This window comes from Elaeis guineensis, chromosome 3 (assembly GCF_000442705.2).
Source record: "Elaeis guineensis isolate ETL-2024a chromosome 3, EG11, whole genome shotgun sequence".
NCBI lineage: Eukaryota > Viridiplantae > Streptophyta > Magnoliopsida > Arecales > Arecaceae > Elaeis > Elaeis guineensis.
This window is the reverse complement of record NC_025995.2, coordinates 27,209,610-27,236,036: the sequence shown is the minus strand read 5'-3', so window position 1 is coordinate 27,236,036 and position 26,427 is coordinate 27,209,610.

Sequence of the window (26,427 nt, the reverse complement as noted above, 5' to 3'; positions counted from 1 at the left end):
TGACCTCTTGTACAGCTTGCCTTCATAAAGAATATATCGGGAGGCCTGGTTCCTAAGCTTTCGAGCTTCTTTTGCATCAGGAGGAAGGACCTCGTCCTTGAGGTATGCAAGCAGTGGGTCAATCCAGCTGGGTTCATGGCTGATCTCCATCACAAGCTGCAGTTCTTCCGTACTTGGGCACTTCAGAACTTCGAAGAAGACTTCCTTGGGCAGTTCAGCCGGAGCTAGTGTAGCCAACTTGGAGAGAAGGTCGGCCCTAGTATTTTCTGCTCTTGGAATCTGCTTGATGGCAAAGCTACCGCAAGCAGGGATGATCTCTTTTACCTTTTCGAGATACTTGGCCATACTGTCCTCCCGAGCTTCATAGTTTTCACTGACTTATCCCACCACCAATTAGGAGTCACTGTAGACTTGGAGCCGATCCACTTCTAACTATTTGGCGATCCTCAGTCCTGCAATCAGAGCTTCATACTCTGCTCCATTATTTATCGCAGAGAATTCGAAGCGCAGTGCGTACTCTACGATAATTCCTTCTGGATTGACCAAGATCAGGCCCGCGCCCGCGCCCGACATGTTGGAGGAACCATCCACATAGAGGGCCCAAAAATCATCAGGGAGATCCGTTCTTTCCTCAAGGGGGTTCGATTGAAATCCTGAGTTGTCAGCTTCACCTCGTTCAAGTTCGGCCTCTTCTGAAATAGTGCACTCCACTATGAAGTCTACTAATATCTAGGCTTTAATCATCGATCGAGGTTAATAGTTGATGTCGAATTCTGTGAGCTCGACTGTCCATTTCGCTATCCTTCCGGAAGCATCCGCTCGATGCAGAACTGCCTTAATCGACTGGTTGGTGAGCAGTGTTATGGTGTGCCCTTGAAAGTAAGATCGGAGCACAAGGTGTAAGTTAGTTTCTCTAACTTAGTATATCTGATTTTGGCATCTCTCAGTACTCGACTTATGTAGTAGATCGGTCATTGAATTTTTGCTTCTTCCTTAACCAGAACTGCTACGAGAGCCACAGGAGAGACCACCAGGTACAGAAATAACTCCTCTCTGGGTTCGGACTTTGCCAATGGCGGAGGTGAGCTGAGGTAGTTCTTTAATTTTTTGAATGCTTGCTGACATTCAGTGGTCCAACAGAAGTTCTTCGACTGCTTGAGAGTCTGAAAGAAAGGCAGGCATCGTTCGGCCGACCTTGAGACGAAGCGATTCAGAGCTGCTACTCTCCCAGTAAGGTGCTGAACTTCTTTTATTGACTTCGGGGCAATCATCTCCTGGATGGCATGAATCTTTTCTGAATTTGCTTCGATCCCGTGCATCGATACCATGAAGCCCAAAAATTTTCCTGAGGTTACTCCAAAAGCGCACTTGGCCGGGTTCAGCTTCATCTTATATTTTCGAAGGGCGCTGAAGGTCTCCTCAAGGTCAGCGACGTGGTTCATTGTGGATTTACTTTTTACAAGCATATCGTCCACGTAGGCTTTCATGTTGCAGCCGATCTGCTCTTTAAAGATCTTGTTCACCAATCGTTGGTAGGTCGCCCCTGTATTTTTGAGGCCAAAAGGTATGACCCTGTAACAATAAAGACCACAGTTAGTAATAAAAGCAGTTTTTTCTTCATCTTCTGGTGCCATCCTGATTTGGTTGTAGCCGAAAAATGTATCCATGAAAGTGAGAAGCTCGTGGCCCGAGGTTGCATCTACTAATTGGTCAATTCTGAGCAGAGGGTAACTATCCTTCGGGCAGACTTTGTTCAGCTTTTTGAAGTCTATACACATCCTCCACTTGCCGTTCGGCTTCTTGACCAGAACCACGTTGGAGATCCAGTTCGGATAGTTGACTTCTCTAATGAACCCGACTTTCAGGAGTTTATCAACTTCCTCAGTTATTGCCATCTGCCTTTTCGGTGCATGGCTTCAGATTTTTTTCTTCATCGGTCGATGTTTGGGATCAACAGCCAGACAGTGTTCCATGACTTCAGCATCAATCCCTGGCATGTCCGTCAGAACCCAAGCGAAAACGTCTGCATTCTTTTATAAAAAATTGATGAGCCGTGTCTGTACCTTTTCTCCCAAGTTGGAGCCGATCTTCACCGCATGCTCCTCATTTTCATCATTCAAAGGAATTGAGATAAGATCTTCAATTGGCTCACCTCGTTCTTCAGCAAGATCGTTGCGGGTGTCTAATCCATCAACGGGATAGGGGTCAAACTGACTATTTCTTTGCAGGGCTATGTTGTAGCAGTATCTTGCCAGGGCTTGATCTCCTCTAACCTCTCCGACTCCTTGGCTAGTAGAAAATTTTAGCTTCAAATGGTAGGTCGATACCATAACTCGAAGGGCGTTGAGGCTAGGTCGGCGGAGTATTGCGTTGTAGGCAGACGGTGCCCTTACTACCAAAAAATCCACTTGCACTCTTGATTGCTTTGGGTACCAGCCTGCAACCACGGTTAAAGTTATTACCCCTTCTACTGGCACGGCATCGCCAGTGAACCCCACCAATGGGGAGCTTATCGGCCCTAATCGACCATCCAGAATGGATATTTTTGAGAATACATCATAAAATAAAATATCGACCGAACTTTCACTATCAACAAGAATGCGGTGTACATCATAGTCAGTAATATTTAAAGAAACTACAACCACATCATTACGGGAGAATTGAATCTCCTTGGCATCTTCTTCAGTAAAGGTTATGGATTCTTCAGTCCTCTGCCACTTGGGCGGTCCGACTGATCCACTGGCTGCTCCCTGCCGGGGACCTCCAGAGATGGTATTGATGATCCTGATTGGGGGTCGATCTTCAGGCTGTTCCTCCCTCCTTGGCGGCTCTGGCTGTGGTGGGGCCCTCGATCGATCTTTCCTACCTTCAGGTCAACGTCGAATGAATCTGTCGAGCCGACCTCGTCTGATGAGCTCCTTGATCCATCGGTTCATCTCTTGGAACCTTTGATCCAGGAGATCTTCTTGACTGCGAGTCTCGAAGGTCTTCTAGTGGAACGGAGGTAGGGACCCTCTGGGGGTGGAATCATGATCGGACGGAGGGCTCTTCACCTTCTGCTTCCCCTTTCCAGGAAAGACAGGGCGACTGGCCCAAGTGGCCCACCCAATCGTCAGATTCTGGAACTCCGACGATGCTCTTTTCAGCCGCACAGATGCCTGCGGCTGCTACTACTACTGCATGGCCTGCACTGCTTCGGTGAGGCCTCTGATCTACTGAACTAGCAGGTCGAACTGCTCCATGCCGACTGTTGTTGCCGGAGGAGGAGGAGCTTGACAAACTGGGGATGAGGCCGGAGCTTGCAGGTCTCGCTGAGATCTGGCCGCGGAGGCCATGGATCGCCTGGTGGATGCCTTTCGGGGAGGCATTAGGCGGAGATCTGGCAGGAGAAGGAGAAAATGCCGAAGAAGATAACCAAAGATAATCCTGTTGAGTACTCCTTTAAGAATAAGGGTACTGCGAAAATATAGCACCATCCTTCCTCTAGCGCCAATTCTGTTGGTGCAGAATTCCGCCGACGTCGGAGAAGCTGGAGTTAAGGGGATCACGGCCGCCGCCGGGACCTGCAAGGAAAGTCTAAACCGGAGTTGGGGGTACTCCGGCAAGACCCTCCGATGCTCAAGTCAATACTCTGCCTCAACAGAAATGGAGCACTCGAATGAGATTTTAGCAAAGTTTCGAGATAGAGTCTAGAGATTAGAGAAGAACATATCTGGAGGTCCCTTTTTATAGATGGAGAGCGTAACTGATTGATAGTGACATCTTGTAACCGCCTGGTAGTGGGCCGTTTGGGGCCACGCGAAGTTTGTTACGGAGAGTAGTGGCGTCAGGGGGCCGTTCAGAGCCACGTAGAGTTTGTTACGGAGAGTAGTGGCGTCAGGGGGCCGTTCAGAGCCACGTGGAGTTTGTTATGGAGAGTGGAGTGGTGTCCGTTGTCGCGACTTGCCGGAGAGTTCGGGCTGGACAATTGAAGTTTGGATGGGATGTCTAAGGGAGCGGACTGGCTCTCTGTCTCCGCAATCTAAGAGAGGCTCGGATGTTTTCGAGGTTGCTGACGAGTCCACTATTATTGTCGGGTGCCTTGGGCACTGATGCTGCAGGCGAAAGTCATCTGCTGTAGAAGCTCGGACAGAGACTTTCCGTTGGAGAAGTTCGGTAGGAGTCCGATTGCTAGAGAAGTTCGTTTGGAATTTGCCTGATGTAGAAGCTCGTCTAAGGACTATCCGCTGGAAGGGTCCGGTTTTATGAGGAATCCGGCAGAGGATTGACCTACAATGGAGTTCGGATGGCGTTGTGGAGGTTCGTCCGCTGGAGGAGTCAGGAGGACACTGGGGAAGGTCGAACGTTGGAGGAGTCCGGGATTCAATTCTGTTGTAGAAGTTCGGACGGAGTTCGGTTCTTGTAGGAGTCCGGACGGAGTCCGCTTATTGTAGAAGCTCAGACGAAGATCAGTTGTCGTGGAAGTTCGAATGGAGACTTCTTATTGTAGAAGTCCCGCGGCTGGAGAAGCTCGGTCATTGCGAGGTCCAGAAGAAGTTCGAAATAGAAATCTGGCTGGTGGAGCCCGTCCATTGTAGAAGTTCGTTTGGGATCCATCCTCTGTAGAAGATTCGGACGGAGTCCGACTCTTGTAGGAGCTCGGATGAAGTCCACTTGCAATAGAAGTTCGGAGTGGAGTCGATCGTGGCTGGAAGAAATCTGGAAGAGATTCGGAGAATAGTCGATCACTGTAGAAAATCGACTGATAGTGAAGCTCAGAAGGTGTTTGGAGCAGCCCGGTAGATGAATGAAGGAGCCCATTATCGGAGAAGTCCGGATGGTATTATGGAAGCTCGGACGGCTGGGGGAGTTCAGAAAGACGTCACATAAGGTCGGAAGCCGGAAGAGCCCTGGAAGGGTCGGCCTTTTACGAACTTCGGCTAGGGTTATTTTAAATTGTAACTGTAAATTAATTTATGAATGGAAATAAGTTAGAGAGATAAACCAGGAATTCTGAATCCACCATGCAAATTAGATTTATTTTTTTCTTTTTTTATGTTATAATATTAATTCTTGTGATTAGAGTATTAATATGGCTTATCTCTAACAGGTACGGACCGTATCAATAGATCACGGCTCATTCTATTGGAGTATAAACTATCTAAATCTAATTACAAGATATAAGATTTAATCTAATATACCACGATCAATCTTTTCTGGGCACATACCGTATCTTGGAATCACGGTATGTCTGTAGAGGATATAGACCGTGTAGACTAGATCAATATCTTAGAAAAATAAAAAAATATAAAATAAATACATAATTTTATTGTATGAAAATTAAATATAAGAAAGAAAATAAATATCTATTTATAAGTTTTATCATCTTTTTGGATTGAAAGAATTTAGTCATGCATTAAGATCTCTAGTTTCATATTTTTTTTATTTTTAAAATTTAAAATTAAAAAAAAAAAAGAAAAAAGAAAAAAAAGAAGAAGAAGAAGAAGAAGGCTTTATTCTGCTTTGCTCTGGCTTGCTGCTCGCTGTCCTCCCACTCCTGGTTGGATGCTCTGGGGCCGTTTTATAGAGAAAGAGGGCGGCTAGAATCAAAACAGCGTCTCTCTCTGCCTTTGAAAACGAATCAAACTCCTCTGTCCGTTTCCTTATCCTGAACCGCTTTAAATCATGTGGACCCCATGTGATATTTTGAATTGCTTCCTTCTTAAACCAATTTGAATCCCCACATGAGGACTTCCCTATTCTCTTTATGAGCCGTGCCCCACTTCATTTTAAATCCTCACATCACAAGGCCACGTGAAAACCCATCTTGTTTAAATCGCAGGCTCACGCCACATCCATGTTTAAACCGCACAAAACCCATTCGAATTCCTATAAATTGCTGGACCGATTTGAATGCCGCGCATTTGAAGCCCTGTTACTGCGCCAAAGACCTGTGGACCACCGTGCTTGCTTCCCAATTGCATCACCTGAAGCCACTGTAGACGGTTTGTGGGCTGCTCTTTCCTTTTGTGGGCCGAGATTGAAAATAATTTTAGGCTGCTTTTGGATCACCATTTGGGATCCGTTTTGAATTCGATTTATCCTCTAATTTCTTCATTCTAACCTAAAAATCGAGCTTTTTACATTGACAAAAATTTTTCCTGCAAAACACAAACAGAAACATCAATCTTTAACGAATAAAAGTCAATTAGTATATGTTCTTATACTTTTATTGGGATATTTATTATACTTATCACATCTCCAAACTTAAACTTCACTCGTTCTCGAATAAAAAAAAAATTTAATGCTAAGTATCATTTAGTTTAGAGTTTTGAATTTTACCAAGTAATTTAAAAATAATTATTGATATTCAATAGAGCGTGAGTGAGGTATGTCGTTGGGATATTAGTACTAATCAATATAGAAGTTAAGTCAAGAACATTAAACTCTTTCTGAATTTTTTTCTAAATTCTCTTCCTATCTTTGTCTCTAAATCATCTACTTTCATATGGACAAGTGCAGTATTACTTTCGTCCATCATTTATTGATTTTTTTTAATATTGATCGCTATTGAGTGTCTTAACCCTTTAAGTTTTCTGTCTGACCTATATAGCGAGTTTTCAGCCAATGACTTCCAAACCAATTGATTTTAGGACACCAGATATAAAATATCCTTTGAGCTTGCTAGTTCGAATTAAAAAGGCTACGAGTTAAAACTAGCTTTACAACAAAGCTTCTTTGCCCTTCATACCTTTTAACATGAAACTCAATGCTTGCTTAGATAAAGAGGCCCGATTACTTAGTGTCAAGTTTTTAAATTTTTTTTTTAATAAAGAAATGTATAGTTATCTTATACAAGTCTATAAAAAGTAAATTTTTTTTTTATGCTGGTAAGAGAAATTAGAAGTATTTAAGAAAAAAAAATTTATTTCTATTCTAAACTTAACTATTCATTGAATTTTCTTAATACTTAATCCCTCGGTATCTCATAAACTCTCTAATCTGTGTATCAATTTTTTTAAAAAAAAATTATTTGATTTTACTTAAATCTGTAACCTAATCAGGTACCTAAACGCTAAATACTAATTTATTCAAAGACTTTAATTTTTTTTTTTTAATTACCCTTACCTCTCAATTTAATTTTCATTGTCCTCAATGGAGTAAGAAAAAATAAAATAGAGATAAATAAAAAAAATAAAGAGAGATACCACATTGACTAAGTATACTCATTTATTGACATGTGCTTCCATACAGGACGGTCCATTATTCCTAAAAATGAAAATCACTAAAGCAAAGGATTAGAGAAAATAAAATGTTTGGGTTGCCTTCCAAAAAATGCTAAGTTTCAAGTCTTCAACCAGACTAAATCTATGATATAGAATCAGTTAGTATAAATAGGCTCATGAAGAATCATGGCTTCCTCCTCGACTTCAGTAGACAACTTCAAGAATGGTTTCAATCATTGTCTATTTACTTTAAAAGTAGCACCATTGCTTGGGTTCTTGATCTTTACAGTCTCATGAGAGAAAACTTCTTTTACCATATAGAGTCTTGTCCATCTAGACCTAAATTTTTCAGAAAATAAATATAGCCTAGAGTTATACAAAAAAACTTTTTGACCAAGAAAAAATAATTTTTTAAGGATTGCTCGATCATGAAATACCTTAGTTTGTTCTTTGTATATCTTAGCATTTTTGTATGCCTCATTCCGGATTTTCTCAAGTTCATCAATTTGTAGCTTCCTATGTTGCCCAGTCTCGTCTAGATCTATATTCAACTTTTTAATCGCCCACATAGCCCTGTATTCAAGCTCCACTGGTAAGTAACATGCTTTACCAAACACAAACCTATAAAGAGACATTCTTAAGTTGGTTTTGAAGGCAATGTGATATGTCCAAAGAGCATCCACTAGCTTCAATGATCAATCTTTTCTATTGGTACTCACAGTCTTCTCTAGGATTTATTTAATTTAACGATTTAAAACTTTGACTTGTCCACTAGTCTGAGGGTGATAGGATGTGGCCAATTTGTAGGTGCTATTGTATTTTTTTATTAGAAATGAAAAGGATTGATTACAAAAATATATTCCCTGATCACTTATAATGGCTTTAGGAATTCCAAAATAAGAAAAAATATTTTTTTTAAGAATTTGACAATAATTTTACTGTCATTGGATCGACATAGTATTGCCTCTACCCATTTGGACACGTAATCAATGGTCACTAAGATATATTCATTTCTAAAAGAGTTTGAAAGTGGTCCTATGAAATTGATACCCAACACATCAAAAATCTCAACAACTAAGATCGGATTTAATGGCATTATGTCTCTTTGTGTGATCCATCCTACTTGTTGACACCTAGTGCAGCTTTTGTAGTACTCATGTGCGTCCTTAAATAAATTGGACAAATAGAATCCATATTGAAGAAATTTTGCAGCAGTTTTCTTGGATCCAAAGTGGCCACTACAAGTTTGGTCGTGACAAAAGGATAGGATACTTTTGATCTCATGGTTCGAAATATATCTTCTAATGATTTGGTCAGGATATTGTTTCAATAGATATAGATCGTCCCAAATAAAATACTTTACTTGCATAAAGATTTGTGTTTATCCTGAGTGATCCCGTGAAAGGGAATCCTACTAGTGGCCAAGTAATTGACAATATTAGTGTACCATATTTTTGGATCACGGACATGAGTTGTTCATCAGGAAAAGACTCTTCTATTGATGATTCATTAAAGAGTGCATTGATCAATCGAGATAGGTGATCAACCACTATATTTTCAGTTATCTTATTATCCCTAATTTCTAAATCAAATTCCTAAAGAAGCAAAATTCATCGAATCAAGTGTGCTTTGGCATCTTTTTTTATCAAGAGATATCTAATGGTCGAGTAATCAGTATATACAATGACATATGGCCCAACCAAATAAGATCTAAACTTTTTCAGGGCAAAGACGATAGTCAAGAATTTTTTTTCAGTGGTTGAGTAGTTAAATTGCGCATCATTAAGGGTCCTACTGGCATAGTAAATGACTCACGACAGCTTATCAATTTTTTGTCCTAAAATGACTCCGATGGTGGGATCAGATGCATCACAAATGAGTTCCAAGGATTGAGTTCAATCAGATGGGTGAATGATGGGTGCAGATATCAGTACCTTTTTAAGATGCTCAAAAGACTCAAGGCACTCAGAAGTAAAATCAAATTTGATATCTTTGGCAAGAAGATTGGACAGCGGTCGAGCTATCTTACTAAAATTTTTGATAAACCTCCTATAGAAGCCGGCATATCCTAAAAACGAACGAATTTTTTTGACTGATTTGAGTGGTGAAAATTTGCGATCAGATCTAATTGGGCTTTATCCACTTCAATGTCCTTCTTTAAGATAACATGGCCAAGTACTATACCTTCTTTGACCATAAATTGATATTTTTTTTTCAATTAAGCACTAAGTGTTTCTCCTTACATCTTTCTAAGACTAGTCTTAAGTGATGTAGATACTCAAAGAAGGTGGAGTCAAAGATGAAAAAATTATCCATAAATATTTTTAAAATTTTTTTGATCATGTCAGAAAAGATGCTGACCATATACTTTTGAAAAGCAAATGGAGCATTACATAAACCAAATGGCATGCATCTATAGGCAAAAGTTTCAAATGTACAGGTAAATATGGTCTTCTCTTGGTCCTTTGGTGCTATAGAAATTTGGTTGTAGCTGAAATATCCATCAAGAAAATAATAGAACTCATATCCGACTAATCTTTCCAACATCTGATCAATGAATGGTAGGAGAAAATGATTTTTTTTGTGGTCGCATTCAATTTTCTGTAATCAATACAGGCTCTCCATCCAGTTTGGACTCTAGTTAGCACTAACTTATTTACTTCATTTTGGATCACTGTTATCTCTGACTTTTTGGGTACTTTTTGAATTGGGCTAATCCATGAACTATCTGAAATGGGGTAGATAATTCTATTGTCTAGTAACTTGAGAATCTCTTTCTTCACTACCTCCTTCATAGCTGGGTTAAGTCTCCTTTGGGGTCTCTAATTAGCTTGACTTTCTCTCTTAAATAAATTTGATGTTGGATAATTGAAGGGTTGATCCTTTTGATGTCAACCATAGTCCAGCCTGTGGCTTCCTTATTCTCTTTGAGGATAACTAAAAATTCCTCCTCTTGAATTTGATCTAGGTTTGATGCAATAATTATGGATAGAATTTTTGATAGACCTAGATACGCATATTTGAGGTGCTTAGAGAGTGTTTTGAATTCTAGTTTCGATGCTTCCTCAATCGATGGTTTGTGTATTGGTTCATCCATCCCTACAAGTAGTTCGACAGGTGGTTGCCATTATGGATGAACTCTCTGATCATTAGATGAAGAAATTTCATAAGCTATTTCAGATTCTTGATCTAACCAGAGATCACAGTCAAAATTTTCTTCCCCCAGATCAATGGGCTCATAGATCTCATCCTAAATCAGGTTTATGTTAACAAGTTGGTCCTTTTTGTTTTCAAGATTGAAAATATTAAGATCAATAGATATGTTTTCAAATGAGAGCTTCATAAATTCATTACGACAATTAATTAGGGTATTGGTGGTTGCTAAAAATGATCTTCTTAAGATAACTAGGATGTGACATTTTGGGTGAGACACTAGTTTAGTCTTGAAGATCACAAAATCTATAGGATAAATAAAATTGCCAATCTTGATTAGCACATCCTCCACAACTCCTTTAGGTACCCTCACTGATCGGTCCACCAATTGCAATATAATTTCTGTAGGATTTAATTCTTCTATCTTCAGTTTTTCATAGATCGAATAAGATAAGATATTCACACTAGCCTGTAAGTCTAACAAGGCCCTATCAATGACGGTTTCCTCAATGACACAAGAGATTGTAGGAGATCCTAGATCTTTGTACTTGATAGGCATATGGCTCGAAAGGTATGAGCTCACACTAGCTGCCAAGAAGGCTTTCTTGGAAACGTTAGTGGTCATTGAAGAACTTAGCATATATGGGAACTTGTTGGATCATATTTAGTGGAGGAATATTGACTTTCACTTGTTTAAACATCTCTAAGATTTGATCTATATGAGCTAAGTGTCTGTTGGATCTAAATCTATTTGAAAAAGGAGCAACAAGATTGGTGGGTGATGTCTCGACTCGCTTAAATCTTGAGGTGGATTCTGCAAGCGGCTTGGGTGGTTCGTCAATCTCTGTTAATTCAGGCTCCTTGGACTCGATCTGATTGATCAATTGCTTATAAGGTGGTTCAGACAATGGGTCATCTTGATCTTTAAGTATACCGATATGGTTGTCTACTTATTTTTTGGATCTTAAGGTGTGAATTGCATTTAATTGATTGATCTGAGCTCCTTGTTGCGGTCCTTGATTATTCTAGGTCCTAGGGTAAGCCTCGGACTGACTCAGTATTTTATCTTTTTTTCTTTCACTCACAACCGTAACTAATTGACCTAACTGTATTTTTAAATGGACAATAGCCTAGGTGTTGGAAGTTAAAAGCTAGCCCATAGTCTGCATGAAGTTATTTAGTATAGTGTTGGTGTTCAGTTGATTTTGCCAGGACTTCTAGACTCTTTTCTAGCGAGTTAAATCTTTGATCATTGTCGAAACTTGATGGATTATTTGATGATTGAGTGGATCTGGGGTTGGATTGAGTGAAGGCAAATCTACTTGAGTTTAAACATTGTGACCATGAAAAATTGGGGTGGTTCCTCCATCCTAAATTGTAGGTTGGTGCATAAGGGCCATTAATAGGTCTCTAATAGGCTACGTTCACTTATACTACTTCGTTCTTGATTGGATCCATCAAGAAACGACATCCTTTCATTGTGTGATCTGTGGCATTACACCCATTGCAAGTGGATGTTAAAACTTGGTTCACTTGGGTGTGTCCCTTGAGTTCTAAAGCCTCTATCCTACAAATCAAAGATGCCAATTTAGCCACTTCAGCTAGGGAAGGTTGAACTTGATGTACACCCCCTCTTAAAGGTGTGAGTCTATCGAGTTTCCTAGTAATCTCTCAATGTAGGCTCTTTTCTGCTAGATCCTCTAGAAATTGTTAGGCTTCTATAGGTACTTTGTTCATGAATTGACCCTGACACATTGATTCTAACATAGTTCTAGAGTTGGGATCTAGTCCTTCATAAATGATTAGGCACAGCCTCCAAGTTTCTATTCCATGGTGTGGGCATTGACTCAAAAAGTTCTTAAAACAATCAAAGTACCTTCAAAAAGACTCACCAGGTAATTGATAAATTGATTAATTTTATTCCTAAATTTGGCAGTCTTATAGTGAAAATTTTTTTTTCAGGAACACTTTAACAAAACCCTCTCATAATGCTATGGATTGGTTAGAAAGACTGTATAACTATTTTTTGACACTATTCTTGAGGGCAAAATTGATCAGTCTAACTTTCACAACATCCTCAATGAGCTGTTGGAGACGCATCATGGTGCATACTTTCTCAAATTTTCTCATAAAAATATATGCATCCTCGATTTCGATGAATTTGAGAAGCATGTTTATGATCTGAGGTTTAATTTCAAAATTGGCATCAGTTTGTGGCAATCGAATACATGAGGGTTAGGCTGACCATACTAGGTAGCAAAGGTCTTTCAAGATCCGAAGTTCATATTCGGGTTCACCCATGGTGGGCTTAAGATCTACTGGACTAGATATAGGATTTGGATCTATTCTCACTAATCATCCAGATATTCTAGTCCAAAAAAAAATTTGAGAATTTTCAATTATTTTTGTATTTTTTTGGAAGAAAAGAAAAGAGAAAGGAAAGATAGATGAGAAGAGAATTCTAAAGATAAGTCCTAAGAAGTCCTAAATCTAGAGATGATAGATAAGAGTATTTTAATTAGGATTAATGTTTGTGGGTTAGCAATCAAGTTATGCAACAATCCTAGCTAAGGATAACCCTAGATTTAGACAACTCCTAACTGCTCCAAGATCGCCTTCGAGTCCTCCAAATAAAAGACAAGCCACTCAACTGGCCAGGTAAGTGTAAGATTGGTGGGGTCCCCTATTACTTTTTTTAGACATCAATTAAAATTGATCAGATAAGCGAACAGAACCAATTAAATAACTACTTTCTTTTGAGACATAGTCCTAAATCACTTTTCTAGACACCAGTCAAACTAACTAATCCTAACCCGATCCAACTCTTAGGATCCCTAGTCCTACTGAGCTCGAGAGTCCTTAGAGGCCAACGTCTAATTAATTTTAAATTATGATTTAGGTCAATGCAAGATAAAGAGTGGTGGTTTGTGGGCCAAAGAAGGATGATAAAATCCCTACCTTATCTTATTTAGGATTTGTGCCCTTAAGATGTTTTATGAAATTATGTAATGCAAGAAGCTAAGGTGGCCAAATTTAGTGATTAGTCAAGAGTAAATTGATTTATTTTATTTTTAGATTTTATGATTAAGTATCTAATTTCTTAAGTAGATTATGAGATGTCAATGTAGAGATTTTTTTTTTTACAAGAAAGTAAATTTAACTAACTAAGCAAATTAGAAAGCAAAAAAACTAAAAATAAGACTAAAGAAAGCTATTTTTTATAAATAAAAAAATAATCGTATCTAGATCTCCAGCAATGATGCTAAAATTTAATCACTGTCATAGGTGGTCAAGAAATAAAAATCAACTCAAACTATATAGATAAGGTGAGTCGGATTCATTTCCATGGAGATTTAGGGTAATTTTTTTTTAAAGAAGAAATAAAAAAAAATTAATTATGAAAGAATTTAAAAAAAATAAATAGAAAGAATTAAATTATAAGTATAAATTAATTTGTGAATGAAAATAAGAAAGAGAGACAACCCAGGAATACCGAATCCACCATGCAAATTAGATTTATTTTCTTTTTTTTTTTATGTTGTAATATTAATGCTTGTGATTAGGGTATTAGTATAGCTTATCTCTAAAGGGTACAGATCGTATCAATAGATCATGACTCATCTTATTAGAGTATAAACTATCTAAATCCAATTACAAGATATAGAGTTTAATCTAACATACTATATTTATCTCTTCTGGGCACGTATTGAAGGGAAAGAAAGCCTGTTTCTATCAAAAACACAATGGATAGCCAGGGTGCATCTAATTATTTTCTAAAAAAGCTTATTAAAGATTAGATCTTTACCTGATACGTAGCAGAATAGGCTCAAATCCTAATGATTTTAAATTCAAAATCTCGCATAGGTCTGAATCCATAAATCCTCTACTTCGTGAGCATGCCAAACTTCATAGGAAAATAGGATGAAGCCTCAGATTGAAGCACCTTTGCAAGGCACCAAAGGGAGGGGAGAGAGGCTCAAGTGTGACACCTCACACAAGCAAAAAGGAGATGCCCAAAGGGACTTAACACGTGGAGAGGATGGACGCCCAAGGGAAGATGCACGCCAAGGATGGGTGACGCCCTCTTCTTCCTTCATGCCTCCTCTCTCTCTCCTTAGCACACAATCCAATTATTATGCATGATAGTTAGAGATCTCTCCTATTTATAGATATTTTTATGATCCATAAGACTAGGATTTCTAATTCAAACAAGTTTCGAATCAATCCATATCTTATCAAAGGAGTCCTAAAGGAGAAAAGATTGACGCCAAACTTGGCACCAACATGCACCCATGTCCACACCCCATGTGGGGCAGCAACAACCAGCACCCCACCTTGTGTTGGTCGGCCATGAAGGAGAGAGAGTCCCAGTAAAAGTAGACTTTAAGGATCTAATCCAAAAATGAGTCAATCCGAATCCAATTCGAACCTGATTCAAAATAATTTCGAATAGACTGTCAATCCCAAACTATCTAGGATTTAGGACCAAGTCTAACTTGAATTTATGAATTCAATTAAGTCTAATTAAATTAGATCTAATTAAAATTAATTAGCACTTAAATTCAATCTCTTATAGACTACTTGGATCATAGATCAAATCTCGTTCATCTTCAAATTGAACCTGAACCTTATGTCTAGTGCTAACTAATATAGTCAGCTATTTAATTCCGTATGACCTATAACTTAATTCTCAATCAAGTTAGTCTATTTATTTAATCAAGTCACGTACTTTTAAATTGAACATATGACTTAGATCAATTCTTTCTTACATCGTTGACTTTGTGCGTGACTCCATAGTTCGAATACTAAGCTGATAGCTCAAAACTATTTTTTATACTTATCGAAGTTACCATCTAGCAATGGTTTTCAATTCGGATAGGTCGAATTATCGTAAGAAAATATTTAAGAACCTTTGCATATGTTATCGCATAATTCATCTCTTTGACCTGAATGCTCTAGAACGGTCTAGGGTTAAACTATCAACCCTGAAGGATCATCCTCATTGTATTCTAACCTTTCAAATCTATCACATGGATTACCCTAGTCAAGATTTTACTAATTAAAATACAGTGATGCATCAGCTCCTATAATCCAGAGGGGTCAATTCCATCTGGATCCACACACAGACTTCACAAGTACTTGACTGTATCGAGTAGCCTTCCATCACTACATTAGAAATGCAGGTAGTCCAGCATCAAAGCACAGTGAGTTGCTTATAAGTCACTATAGTAATCTTAGGTCTGAGGGATACTTATGCCCATATGCTTCACGAGCTGCTCTTGACAGCAAAGCTCTCAGCAGGTGAGTCACTTGTTCAGTGACAATGTACTCCTACATCTCATTGTATGCTATACCAGTTCTCCACACTCGGTTAAGAGGAAACCAACCCATATGGCATACAACGACCTCCACTCAATAAACATGATCTTCCTTTAATGATGTATCATTTGATCGCGAACATGTTTAAGAACTATATGATAAATCTCCTTTATCCATTATTTCATAGTTTTAAGGACTTCATCACAACACAAGAGTTCTAGTAAGGAAGATGTAACTTTGTGATGAATGATGTCAAAATAATTTTTATTTATTGATTAATAATTTATATACATATTACAGAATGAGTACAATCATCCAAATGATTGGCTTTAGGATATATTTTTCAATAATTTTTATTTAATTAAAGCCAATCAGGGCAGTATCTTATACCCATCTTCTACTTATGATCATCAAACTCTTTGATCCTGAGAGCTTTAGTGAAGGGGTCAGCTATGTTCTCCTTTCTATCGATCTTCTGAAGCTCAACATCACCTCGATCCATAATCTCACGTATAAGGTGATAGCGGTGTAAAATGTGCTTGGTATGCTAGTGTGACTTTGATTCTTTCGTTTGAGCTATGACCCCAATGCTGTCACAATACAGCATAACAGGGCCATCAATAGAGGGTATAACTCTAAGCTCGGTAATGAACTTCTACAACCACATCATCTCCTTTGCAGCATCGGATGCAGCAATATATTCTACTTCACATACAGAATTGATCACAGTATATTGCTTGAAACTCTTCCAATATATCACTCCTTCATTCAAGGTAAATATGTAGCCCGACATACTTCTGCTATCATCATGGTCTGACTGAAAATTAAAATTAGTATATCCATAAATTTTAAGTCAGTATCTCCGTAGATAAGCTATTGGTTCTTAGTATTTCTTAAATACTTAAGGATTATTTTCACAATCTTTCAATGATTTTCATCCAAATCAGACTGATATCTACTCACTACCTCTAGTGAATAGGCCACATCCGATCTCGTACATGTCATGACGTACATGATAGATCCCACTACGAAGCATATGAGATTCTACTCATATGCTCTCTCTTCTGAGGCGTTGTCAGACAATCCTTCTTGGAGAGAGTAATTTCATGATTATCAGAGAATGCCTTTTTTGAAATTCTACATATTGAACCATTTCAACATGGTATGATGTACTTGGACTGGGAAATCCAAGCAACCTTCTAGATCTATCTCTATAGATCCTCATCCCTAGGATGTAGGATGTTTCTCCTAAATCCTTCATAGAGAACTATGATGAGAGCCATAGCTTCACACTCTGTAAAGCTAGGATATCATTTTTATTAACAGTATTCATCTATATACAGTATAAGGAAGATGACTACAGAATCGTTAGCCCACTTGTAGATATAAGATCTTTTTCATTCTTAACGAAGCCATACATTTTGATCACCTTATCAAATGCATGTTCCAACTCCTAGATGCCTGCTTTAGTCCATAGATGGACTTATTCAGTTTGCACACCTTAGATTCGTCTGTAGATGTGAACTTTTAAGTTTATCATATGCACCTCCTTTTTAGCTCTCCATTAAGAAAAATAATTTTGACATCCATTTACTAGATCTCATAATCTAAGTGTGTTGCTATCGCAAGCATAATTCGGATGGACTTGAGCATTGCCACAGGTGAGAATGTCTCGTCATAGTCAATACCATAATGTTGACGGTAATTCTTGACAACTAGATAGACTTTATAGGTCTCTACCTTTCTGTTTGCTCCTCTTTTTCTTTTGAAAATCTATTTACACCCTATGGATTTTATCCCTTCAGATGGATCAACTAGTGTCATACACTATTGATTTCTATGAATTCTATCTCAAATTTTATGACCTAAAATCATTTTTGAGAGTCGAATCTTTGTATGGCTTCCATATAGATGATCGGATCCTGATCGTTCTCATCGAGTTCGATAGGATCACCATTCTGGATCAGAAAATCATAGTATTATCCGGTTGAACCGATATTCTATCGGATCTCCTTTGTTGCTCCATAAATTAATTTTGATGATTACAAAATATTTGAGAGGGTTACTAATGATTTTGGCTTGAAAAAAATTATTATATTTCAGAGGTAAAATCATAATTTTATCAAGTTCTGATTCGAAAGCCTCAAAAGCAAGAAAAAAGATTTGTGATCTATTGGAGGCAATCTCATATTTTTTGGATGTATATTTTGAGAGAAAATCAAGTTTAAAGAAAAGGGTCGACTCCTGTCAAAAAGGATTGAACGGCACACTATTTTTGGCTGGCACACCCAAAAGGACGATCCCAGGGTCAACCCTATGCCAGAGGTCAACCCCAGGGTCGACTCTGTTGTCTGTGCAAGTCCAAGATATAGAATAGTTACTTTCTGTTCTGTGACACAGGGGTCGACCCCTGTGCAGGGGATGACCCTAGGGTCGACCCCTGTGATGGAAAATCTTCATAACGGTTAATTTTCAGTCTTTTTGACCGCATTTAATACTCATTTAAAGCTCTCCAACGGTTCTAAACCTGTCCAGATTTTTTTCAGTATCTATTGAAGATATAAAGGTACTTAAAGAGAAAAAAGATAAGACATTCAAGCATTCATTTCAGTCCTAAGCAAAAATCCTCTTCAAGCAAAAAAACTTTCATTTCAAGTTCACCAACTCCTCAAAAGCTCATTCAAGTCTTCAACAACCTTGAAAAAATTAAAAAACTTTTCTTTATTGTGTAAATGTACTTAAAGTTTTATTTCTCATTAAAGGAGCTAAACTTGTATATCTTTGTCATTAACTCTTATACTCTGTTTCTGTCTTGATCTTTAGTTTTGGAAGGATTCAAAACTTGATAGGTTGATCTAACCTTGAATTGATTGTATTGGTTGGCTTTACCTAAAAATAAGTGTTCTAGTTTGGGATAGCTAGAGTCGGAGGTGCCGATGTTGTATTCTTGTTGAATACGTTTTAGTAGATTTAAATTTTAGTAGGAGTTTGAGGAGTGGATGTAGGTGCAAGATTGCACGAACACATAAATCTTGATTGTTTATGGTGTACTTACTTGCTCTCTATCTAAATTTTTTTATTTTCTTGCATTCTTGCATCTCATTTCTATACTTTGCTTAAATCACTTACTATATATAACTTGCTTATTATTACTTAATCCTTGTGGTTCTAAATTAACTTTAAAATTTAAAAATCAATTCACCCTCCCTCTTGGATTGCATAACTGGGCAACAAGTGGTATCAGAGCTCGATGCTCTAGCCCTACTTTGATTTAACCATCAAAGAGCTAAAGATCTATGGCAATCAAGTTGGTGCTTCACTAACCGAAGGGCAGTCCATGAACCGACCTCTACTTTTCAATGGATCAAACTACACCTATTGAAAAGCTCGGATAAAATTTTTATTCAAGTACTTGACTACGATATGTGGAGTATCATAGTTAATAGATCATACACACCCACTAAGATAATTGATGGTGTAGAATCAATCAAATCCGAAAGAAATGGGATGAGGTTGACAAAAAATGGTTCAACTCAATGCTAAAGCATGAATATTTATATTGTCTTTAGATGCTGATGAATTTAATCGCATTTCAACATACATGTCGGTTAAAAAATATGGGATAGATTAGAAGTAACATATGAAGGCACTAATCAAGTTAAGGAATCAAAAATTAACATGCTTGTACACAAATATGAACTTTTGAAAATAGAACATGATGAATCAATAACTGAAATATTTACTCATTTTATGGATATTATTAATGATCTAAAAAGTCTTGATAAGTCTTATTCTAACAGCGATCTTGTAAGAAAGATTCTTAGGTCTTTACCAAAGATTTGGGAGGCCAAAGTGACCACAATCCAAGAAGCCAAAGATCTGAATTTTTACCCTTGGAGGAGCTTTTAGGATCGCTAATGACACATGAGCTAAGCATGAAACAACATCAAGAAAAAGATGTCAAGAAGAAGAAGATAATCGCCCTCAAATCCACTGCTCAACTCGATGAGGAATCTGATGAAACAGAAAATGAAGAGCAAGATGAAGAAATAGCTCTCATCACTAGAAAGTTTAAAAGATTTTTGAAGAAAAAAAATAAGGATGAGGAAGACGCCACCTACAAAAGGAAAGCAAAGCAAGGAGAAGATAAGGACCAGCCTCTTATTTGTTATGAATGTAAGAAGCCGGGGCACTATAGGTCCGAATATCCATAACTTAAGAAGGGCCCCAAGAAGTATAAGAAAAAGGCTATGGTGGCTATATGGAGTGATAGTGATGAGTCAAGCTCCGAAGAAGAAGATTCATATGAACAAGCTAATTTGTACCTTATGACATATGAAAATGAGATAAACACTGAAACTCCTAATAACTTTATTTTTGAAGAACTTCAAGAAGCATTTTATGATCTAGTTGATGATCTAAAGAAGTTAGGGGTAAAGAACAAAGAATTAAAATCAAAGAATCAATCTTTACTAAAAAAATGAGATTATTTCAAATGAAAAATTGATCTTGACACAAAAAATTTGAACTTAAAAATAAAATTGCTAAGTTAAAATCTATGATAGAAATGTTCACTCTAAGTTCAAATAAATTTCAAATGATACTTGATAATCAAAAGATCATTTATGATAAAGTCGGTCTTGGCTACAACCCTTTAAAGAAATAAAAATTTTTGAAAAACATCTTTGTGAACTCATCAAACAATAAGTTATCAAATATTACTTGCTTTAAATGTGATAAAATAGGATATAAATTCTATACATTTTTCTCTAGCAAATCTGAAAATTCTAATGTGAAGAAAATATGGATTCCAAAAAGAATCATTGTAACTAACTAAAAAGGACCCAAGAAAACTTGGATACCTAAAGTCAAAACTTAATTTTTGTATGTAGGTGTGTCTTGCATCCCAAGGAACAAATTGAAAATGATAACTTGATAGCAGGTGCTCAAGACATATGATCGATGATGAATCTCAATTCATCATACTTGATACAAAAGATGGAGGGATGGTCACCTTTGGAGACAATAGCAAAGGAAAGATCATCGGTATAGGTAACATTGGTATCACTCCTCTAAGTATATTGAAAATATTTTTTTAGTAATGGTTTGAAACATAATCTATTCAGCATTAGTCAATTTTGTGACAAAGAGTACAAAGTTATTTTTGAATCTTCATTATGCATAGTAACTAGTCCCAGTAATGAAGGATTAAATTTGTTGGGCATAGATATGATAATATTTATATAGTAGATTTGAATGATCTTTCCAATATAAACATGTAATGCCTAGTAGCCTTGAATGCCAAAATTAATGAGACTAGTTGGCTTTGGCACTGTAGGCTTGCACATATTAGCATGCATTCACTTTTAAAACTTATTAAAAAAGAATTGGTTATCGGTTTACCTAAATTAAATTTTGAAAAGGATAGAATTTATGATGCATGCCAACTAGGTAAGCAAACAAAAGTCTCATTCCAATCTAAAATATTGTTTCAACTTTCAGACCATTAGAATTATTGCACATGAATTTATTTGGACCCACTAGAACTACTAGTTTAGGTGAAAATGATATGATTTTGTAATTATTGATGATTTCTCTCATTTTACATGGATTTTTTTTTGGTACATAAGGATGAAACTTTTCATGTGTTCTCAAAATTTTATCGAAAATTACTAATGAAAAATTTTTTCAATTCAAAATATTCGAAGTGATCATGGAACCAAATTTGAAAATTAAGATTTTGAAAAGTTTTGTGATGAAAAAGCATTGACCACAACTTTTCAGCACCTAGGACACCTCAACAAAATAAATAGTAGAAAAAAAAAATAGAACCTTTGAAGAAATGGCCCATACCATACTATGTGAAAGCAATTAACACAGCATGTTACATTTTAAACCATGCTTTAATTAAACCAATTCTAAAGAAAATACCCTATGAGCTTTGGAAAGGAAGAAAATCAAACATTTATTTTTTTCATATTTTTGGTTGTCGATTTTTGTTTTGAACAATGGTAAAGAGAGATTAAAAAAATTTGATCCAAAATCGATGAAGCTATTTTTCTTGGTTACTCCTCTTCTAGCAAAGCTTTTAGAGTTTTCAACAAAAGAACTTTAGTAGTAGAGGAGTCAATACATGTTTTTTTGATGAGACTAATGATCTTCCTTTAAGAAAGAGTGAAGGTATTGATGATGCAAATCCTCTTATAAAAGGGATGAAGGAGCTCACCCTAAAAGACTCAACAATTCAAAATGAAGAAGAATATGAAAAAAATAAGAAGATGAAGGTGAAGAACAACAAGAATAATCTCAAGGTACAAATGATCTACCCAAAGAATAGAGATATGATCACAATCACTCCAAAAAATTAATCATTGATGATCCTACACATGGAGTAAGAATCATTCTTCACTTAGAGATGCATACAATCATTTTATATTTGTTTCTCATTTTGAACTTAAAACCATAATGAAGCTGCAAAAGATTATAATTGGATAAATGCAATGCAAGAGAAACTTAATCAATTCGAAAGAAATAACATATGGATTTTAGTATCAAGACCTAAAAATTATCCAGTAATTGGCACAAAATGGGTATATAGGAATAAATTAGATGACATAGAAATATAATTAGAATAAAGCAAGATTGGTTGTAAAGGATTATAATCAAGAAGAGAGAATTGATTTTAATGAGATCTTTGCATATGTTGCTAGAATAGAAGCAATTAGATTTTTACTTGCATATGCATGCTTTATGAATTTTAAGTTATTCCAAATGATGTCAAAAGTACTTTTCTAAATAGTTATATTACTGAAAAAGTATATTAGAACAACCTCCCGATTTTGAAAATCATACTTTTTCTAATCATATTTTCAAATTAAAAAAATATTATATGGTTTAAAACAAGCACCTAGGATTAGTATGAAAGGTTAAGTAAATTCTTGCTTAATAATAATTTTTCAAGAAAAATATAGATACAACCTTTTTCATTAAAAGAAATCATGTTGATATCTTAGTTATACAAATATACATTGATGACATTATATTTAGGTTTACTAATGAAACTCTTTGTCAAGATTTTACTAAGTTCATGCAGGGGAGTTCGAGATGAGCATAATGGGAGAACTTATATTTTTCTCGGACTCCAAATCAAACAAACAAAGAAAGAAATCTCCATCACCCAAAGCAAGTACACAAGAGAACTACTCAAAAGATTTGGAATGAAGGGCTCCAAAGTAATTGGTACCTCCATGAGCCCATCATGTAGCTTGACAAGGATGAAGGAGGTAAAATGTAGACTCAAAATTTTATAGAGATATGATTGATTCTTTATTGTATTTAACTGCTAGTAGACTGATATTATGTTTATATTTGTCTATGTGCTCTCTTTCAATTAAATCTAAAAGAATCACATTTAAATATAGTTAAAAAAATTCTTAAATATTTAAAAGGTAACAAACTCTAAGATTATGGTATTCTAAGGACTCATCAATTGACTTAATAGGATATTCAAATGCCGATTTTGCTAATATAGATTAGATAAAAAAAATACTAGTGAACTTACCAATTTTTAGGAGTAACTTAATCTCTTGATTTAGCAAGAAGCAAAATTGATGGCACTATCTACGATCGAGGTCGAATACATTACAACCGAAGTTGCTGTGCTCAAATCTTGTAATTAAATAACAATTTGAGGACTTTGGCATCAAACTCAATGAAACTCTCATAAGATGTGAAACACTAGTGCTATTAATCTAACTAAAAATCTAATTCAGCACTCTAGATCAAAGCATATTAAAATTAGACATCATTTCATAAGAGAACATGTCCAAAATAATGATATAATTCTTGATTATGTATGTACTAAAAAATAATTGGCTGACATCTTTACCAAGACCTTAAGTGAAGATAGATTTTATGAAATTAAGAGAGAACTAAGAATCCTTGATCTATCAGCTTAAGTATTTTCTGATTCTAAGTTCTTTTTATCAAAAATTTATTGAACAAATTTTGAGCTCAATTCTCATCTCTCCTTTCTTAAAAGCTCAAAATTATCCTTCATATGATCAATCTCTTAAATAGACACCCTTCCCTCAAGTTTCAAATTTTTTTTAAAATTTTTTCATCATTTTTTTTGAATTTTTCTAGCCATGAGTGATCCTATGATCGATCCTAGGGTAAACTTGTAATTTTATTAAAATCCATGGACGTCTGTTTTATTGAAAAATCTCATTAGTTAAGCAGGCCGACCCTTTCCTTTGATCTTCCTCATCCCACCGAACAAAAATCTCCTCCCTCTCCACTCTTTCAACCGCAAAAAATCTCTTAAAATCCCTCTTTCCATGGGTTTCTCCCTTCAAATGCCCTTTTAGGAACTAAATCCCTCCTCTTTTTCTTCTTCGTTGGGGCGGATCAAGCTTATCCTAGCTTCAAACCCTCTTCTCCAAACCGACGGTCTATCTCTCCAAAATCTTTATTTTTCCTTTAAAATCTTTTTCACTCCACCTCTCATTAGATCTTCTAAGCTGTTTGCAAGTCTCTCTTGTCCGAAATGACTCCCAAAATGAAGCTACCACAGAGAAGAAAGTTTGCTCCGGGTTAGAGGAGGAAGTGCCAGAAAAAGAATGGCAGCCGAGCCCTCTCCTGCTCCAACCCCAGTTTCAGGTCTTGCTCCAGCTTCTTCACAGTCCTCACTTGTCCAAGCAAGGTACCACTCTCCAATCGAAAAGTAGAACCCAAGAAGAACATAGATTTTAAGTTTTTTGAAAAAGAGGGTTCTCAATTGGATCAAAAATTAAAAATAAGGATAGAATTTTACTGTCTATTGAAGAAAAATACTTATGTTAATTTGGTCAGAGAGTTCTATTTAAATTTAAGTTACTACAATGTAATAGTAAAGTCTTTAGTGAAAGGTGTTAACATTGTTCTTGATCCATTGCATTTGGGACAAATCTTGCACTTGCCTTGTGAAGGTTATACCCATATGGAGCTGTCAATCAAAAAAGAGGGACTAAGTGTTATTTTAGAGAGAGCATTTATCAAAAATTTAAATAAATTAGAAACAAGGATACTTTCAGTAGAGATGAGACTTTTGCATCATATGGTGATCAAACTTTTTATCCTTAGGAGTGGCAGGCATGACCTCTTATCTAGTAGAGATATATACATCATATACCATGTGATCACCGAGACCCCCTTGAACCTTCCTACTCTGATGATTGAGGCCATGAGGAGATCCTAATAGGTCTAAGGCTCACCTGCCTTATGGTATGGCACTCACCCTGGTCTTTAGGAGGTTCGGAGTCTGTTTTGAGGGGAGGCAGTCATCAGATTATCATATTCTGACACCATCAACCGCCACAACTGTATAGCATAGATTTTTCAAAGACTAATGGCGGTTGGTCGAAGGGTGTTGAGGAGAGAACAGAGGAGAGAGCAAGGAGGAGGAAACGTCTTCACCTCCTCGTGATCACAGAGCATCTCCTGATATTCAGTTCGTGTCTGATCACGAGGTTGGTCCCTCAGAGTCAGTGAGGAGGGATGCTTCTGTACCACAGTCAGGGAGCAGAGTAGATCCTTCAGTAATCAGACTTGCAGACGATCAGATTCAATTGATTTTTCAGTAGGTTGCTTCTATCTTATCCCAGCAGTTTGCCACCTAGATTTTACTCAGAGGATGACATCTCAGGCTGATCAGACCAGACTATGATCCTCATGTCTCTACTATCTTTCAGATGCTTACAGCTCAGTCCGCATGACTTGAGGAGCTTGAGGGATGTATTTGAGACTGACAGGCAAAGTTTTAAATTTACAAAGGCAGGTATTAGCCTTAGCCCATCTCCAGCCACAAGAGACATCATGGAGGTCTCCAACCTGTTTGTAGAGGTGGCTAGGATTCGAGGCATTTTGGAGAGTGGCTTTGATTTTTTGAGGAGAGAGATCAGGGACTTAGTGAGGCTGTCTCTACTCAGATTGGTATCCGGATGCAGTCTTTGTCGAGAGATTTGGAACAATTGGACACCATCAAACTTGCTCTCCTAGCACAGCTCATATCTTCTCAGGCTCCAGGACCTTCTCGCCCTTCTGTTCGTGCCGATACTTCTACCATGGCTGAGGCAGATGTGGTCGAGGATGTGCCCGTGGCTTTGATCTGAATCTCCTCATCATATCTCTGACTCTTCTGATTCTGTCCCTCTAACCATGATATTTATTAGATCTAGCATAGTTAGTCATTTACGTCTACGATCTAACTTATGACCTTTATATTTGTTGGCTGATTGACTCATGGATAGTTGTATTTTTTTATTATCCATGACCTTTGTATGGCCTATGTATTTTGACTTAACTCTTATGTATTGTGATACTTATGTATCTATAACTCTTCAGCCATATTTTGGATATATATATATATATATATATAACTTCTATGAATGTCATTTGGATTAATTTTTTGAATGGCATCAATTAAAATGTCTTAATTATGTGATATGAAAAATGACTCATATATATACTATGAAATATTATGAATGGAATATTTTCTATATGAGCAAATTGAAATATCTTTATGATTGCTATAGTGAGGGAGAGTTTTTTTCATTTTTTCTTTAAAATTTCTTAAATCTTAATTAATGTTGTCAAAAAGGGGAGTAGAGAAATAAATAAAATCGGACAATAAGCAAATGTGTCAAAGAAAATAATCTTATAAAATTTTCAAACTAATCTTCAAACTACTCATGATGCATTTTATTCAAAT